The sequence below is a fragment of the Miscanthus floridulus genome, chromosome 11, assembly GCF_019320115.1.
Source record: "Miscanthus floridulus cultivar M001 chromosome 11, ASM1932011v1, whole genome shotgun sequence".
NCBI lineage: Eukaryota > Viridiplantae > Streptophyta > Magnoliopsida > Poales > Poaceae > Miscanthus > Miscanthus floridulus.
In genome coordinates, this window is record NC_089590.1 from 57,407,498 (window position 1) to 57,412,294 (window position 4,797).

General features: G+C 47.6%; 1 long non-coding RNA gene across 5 annotated transcripts; it reads right to left on the minus strand.

Annotated features, from left to right (window-relative positions):
- Nucleotides 1-214: 214 nt before the first annotated feature.
- On the minus strand, nt 215-3,761 carry LOC136490844 (uncharacterized). Of its 5 annotated transcripts, none has more exons than XR_010767885.1 (4): nt 3,302-3,761; nt 2,238-3,069; nt 1,028-1,376; nt 215-807 (listed from the first exon to the last, which is right to left on the minus strand). It is a non-coding gene; the product is annotated as an uncharacterized lncRNA (long non-coding RNA). The 5 variants fall into 5 exon arrangements; XR_010767883.1 differs by having other exon boundaries at nt 263-812; XR_010767881.1 differs by lacking the exon at nt 215-807 and having other exon boundaries at nt 940-1,376; nt 2,238-2,564; nt 2,946-3,069; nt 3,302-3,760.
- Between the last annotated feature and the right edge of the window lie 1,036 nt (nt 3,762-4,797).

A 4,797-nucleotide genomic window follows, 5' to 3' on the forward strand; every position in this document is an offset into this window, starting at 1 on the left:
TTGTTTGTGGTGCAGTGGAGGACGACGCCCATCTATTTTTTCATTGTCATCTTCCTCGGGCTGTCTGGTTCTCCACCAGCACCCCCCTACGCACTAACAACCTGCCACAGGACCACGATGGAGTGCAACTCATTCTCCAGGCTATTATCTCTACCTCTACCCCTAATAATCTGTTTGCCAAGATACCTAATCACTATGTGGTATTTGTGGAAGGCCAGAAACGACACTAGATTTCAGAGAAAGTCCTGGACTCCTTGGCAGTTGCATCACGCGGTGGCGGCGCACATTAGTACCCACCAGGATTCCCTACAAGTCCAAACTACAGACCCCAATTCCACAAATACAGAAACTTGCTCTCCTCTGCAAGGTACAGTTCCTCTTCCTGCAGGTCACACAACCGACCAACAGGTGCAGGACAACAATGACTCGGCTCCATCAGGTACACCAATCTACAATGCAGGAACTGCTGCTCCACCAACACAACTGATGCAAGCACACAGGGATCCAACGAACGACAGATACCTCGTTCGCTTTCCAGGCTTGCTGCGGGGGGTCAGATGCTACTCCGATGCCTCAACATCACCTGACCTCCCCTCTCTTACTCCAAGAAATGCAGGAATTGGTCTGTTCATCATCAACACCCAGATTCACCCGGCGCAGACCATCTACATCAAGGCGATAATGACAGCCACAGCATCAGTGCTGATGGCCGAGGCTGCGGCAATGGCCCTTGCGGCACTTGTCGCTGACTCTCTTGGTTTGCAGCAGGTCACCTTCCTCTCCGACAACCAGCATCTGGTGCACTTCCTAACCTAGTATAATGTCCGTGTTAACGCAACGGATTTATCGCACATGAAAACAACCAATGTTTTTTTTTCCATAGTTCAACTTTTACACAATATCTTTGAGCATGTATACAATCCGGGAAACTAAGAAGTCATAGTAAAGTTTTTTCTCATATAACCATTTAAGTTACATTCTATCTAAGTTACATTCTCACGACAATAGATAATCTCAACTGTGTTACCTTCGAGCCTGCACATCTTTGTCGGTGCACAGAACGTGGGTCACGGATGTCGCAGGCGAGTCGAAGAACGAGGCCAGCTCATCAATCAGCAAAAAGAAGCACACGCTGTTGGAAGCCAACACATCACTCCACAGCCATAGCTTGCACATCACGAACGCACCTGACGCTGCAGGCCCTCGGAGTCGACACGGAAGTCACTGAAGGGCCCTCGCCATCGTTGTAGCCAGGGAAGCCAGCGAGCTCCTCCATCGTTTGCCGTGCCACGTCATTTTGGCCCTTGGTGACTCTAATGACGCCCATGGGCTTATTTTTCATGCTTCCGTTTGGCTTTCCCTCCATCAGCTAGTTGCTGCAACATGGAGAAAAAAAGTTAGGAACTTGAATCAATCTAAGAAATCTAGAAAACAAGTGTGCATTGAAATGCAAGTTCATGACAGTAGGAATTACTCCTCTTGAACCATATAAATACGCAAGCTTAGTTGATGGCAGACAAAATAAAAAAAAAATCATTTATACACATCTTAAATTCAAAGAAGGAGACAGTTGATGGCCATATAAAAAAATAAACTATCACAAATCTATGAAAGCTGATTTCTCCAAAATTTTGGTGACTCCTCCATGACCATGAAGACATGAAAAGGACAAGTGTAAAGATGATCATCCAGGTAGGCATTCGGCCATGAAACAACCATGCTTAGATTGTCGAATGTGTTTGCAAAACATAGATTCTCTTGTCAAATATACATCATATTGTAAGTGCTATATCTGACAAGAAAAGTGATAAGAGAAACCTCGCAATGCCCAAAGTTCATATAGATAAGTTGCTGCGCGATGCATATATGCCCAAAGTTCTCATTATATAGCTAACTATGTCGTATCCAAATTGCCTGTCTTTTCTTTACAGCTAGAAGCATTTCTTCTTCCTTCTTCCTTCCTAGCAATACAATTTACTGCGTGCTGGCACAGAGCTTCCAGATTCCTCACCCAGCCATCTCCAATTAGTAGACTAACCAATCAAGATGCATGAACAAACACATACTTCTCGGTGTCCAGTCGAGGGCCCTCGACTGTGGAACCGATCAAAAAAATTTATTATGCTAACTATTTTCTATCACACTACCATCTTTTATTGAATTTATTACTAATAATTTGACATTTGCATTGGTAAAAGGGAAACCATTTACAATGACATGAACTACAAACAACTGACCTGATCAACCTAGAACCAGCAATCCTGCTCCTTCAGTAATAGCACCATGGCCTTGCAACCACAACCTAAACAAAAAAATATTCATAGTGCAAACACATGAGAAGAGTCATCAGAGACAGCAAGACACTGTTTTCCACTGGCTAAGGCATCATTCTCATTTGATGTTGGCTGCCTTTTCTTTGCAATTTTCAAATTTCGACCCTGCCACTTTCCTGAGCAGAGATGTTTGAAATAGTAAGGCAACATCATACAGTGAGGCAAACGAAATCAAAAAAAGGACAATTAGGCAGCATATTCGTCGGCACCATGCCACTATGCCTTCAGTACCTGATCGAATCCATCAAAAGCAAGGATTATTGAAAATGAAAGTAAGAACCCGTGTCAAATAAAGGAGGCTGAATTTTCATGCGGTGTCAAATAGGGAATTGTCTCCAATAAAATGGTGACTTAACACTGGCAATATTAATGCAAGTATCAGAAATATAAACAAGTAAGCACCTTTGTTGCAATTCTAAACACAAGGATATTTTTCAGCAGCACAACTGAAGTTACATGATATCATAAGGATCCTCACAGACCTAATATCAATCAGGTCATTAGGTGATCTAGCTATCACTATTGCATCTATCTTCGGAAAGTAGTACTCCCCAATTGGGCACAAATCTAGCCGCAACGCACAGAACTCAAACAGGGAGTAGCAAATCTCACCCTCTTCCTCGGGACCTTTGAATAGCGCGGAATGCAGTTTGACCACTTGCATGAAGGGGATGCAGATCAGCAGCTGCTCGTCCGATTTGCTGGCGAGGTACAACCCCTCGTCGCCCCTCAAACTCTGCAACCACCAAACAAGCACCACAACGCAATCGCTATTAGAGTTCACAGTAGAGCCATGAGCGACCAGGAAGCCCATGCCAAAAAATCGTAGGAGAAGTTTCGGGGGGAATACGAAAACCAAACAAACTGCCCCCACCGAAATCGTCAGCAGAGAAGAGTCTAAAAATCTGTTGGAATCCCAAGGAGGGGCTAGTCGAGCTAGGGTTCGGGTTGATGGGGAACGTGGCTACCTGCTTGGGTTCGCTTTCGAAAGCTCCTGGAAGGGTGAGGCAGGTAGGAGGGGGAGGGCGCCGTGGCTGACCATGCCGTAGATCTCGTTCCTCCTCGTCGCGCTCCACACCCTTCCACGTCGTGCCGCCCTGCGGCTGCGCCGCTCTGACGCCGGCGGTTGCTCCTCCACAGCCCAGTCGAGCCAGCACTTCGCGCAGGGCGCCTAGCTCCTCGCCCACGCCCGCCGCGGCCCCCAAGCCCTCGGCCGGCTCGCATCGGGAGAGAGGGAGACAGAGATGCGCGCGGGGTGCGGGTAAAGGGCTAGCAGCCGCCGGGGCCCGTCCGTGTCGGAGGGCGGCCACCGTGGGAGCCTAGCGCCGCCGCCGCGTGCAACCCTAGAGCCCCGCAGCCAGGCGCTGTAGCCTGTCCACACATGCCTTGTGTTTTTTTTTTTCAGAAAAAAAGGAATAAGATCGGGGGAGGTGGGAATCGAACGCGGCGTTTTATTTTTTCCGGTGTTCCTAGGTGTGGGGGTATGGCCCCCGTGTCCACAAAAAAGACATAGGCCGCACTATTAGATATGGCTCAGCCCACAAGATCAAGGCGTGCACGACGCTGCTCGACGTACACCATAAGATATTGTATAGTACCAAATATGCTACTTTCCTTGTAACCCTACCCCTCCAGAGTATATAAGGAGAGGCAGGGGTCCTCCGGCCCACACGATACATACATCTACACAACGATCCATACATGTCAATGCAATACACCAGAACACAGGATGTAGGTATTACGTCATACTGACGGCCGAACCTGTCTAAATCTTGTATCTTGGTGCTTGTATTACCATCTCGCTCCCTATCTTGTTTACCTCTACGATAAATCTACCATCGTGGGATACCCCTCGGTGGACTGCCGAGCATCTTTTGTCGACAGTTGGCGCGCCAGGTAGGGGTGTGCGCTTGATCCATGACGAGCCAGATGGACCTCAAATTAACAACGCGTTCTCGTCATCAATCTCTTGGAGATCCATGCCGGTCCACAACGATGATTCATCGCTGGCTACACCAGCCCCCGCGACAGCAGATCCGATCTCAGAACCACCTCTGAGGTCACTTTCATCAACAACTCGCCGTCCACTTCCTCGCTACCAGAGGAGGCAAATCAACAACGACGATCTGATCGTATCCATCGATCGGGTCGGTCTGAAGCTCGCTGATTGCCTCTCCATCGCCAAATCAGCTCTGGACACTCTGGTTCAGTGTCGACCATCCTCCGATCTAGATCTATCGGAGGCTGCTCGGGAAACTTTAGGGGTGAAAGGTCCTTGTTTGGTTTTGGTAATTGAGTGACAACTTAGGTGGACTAATTGTGTTTATATGAGATACACAGGTGATTAGTCCACAGGTACATGTGTGTGAGCAACATATACCATGAAGGTGAAAATGGCTTGGAGATGTTGCAAAGCTCACACATGTGATGATGAAGGAGCTTAAATGCACATGAGATATGACAT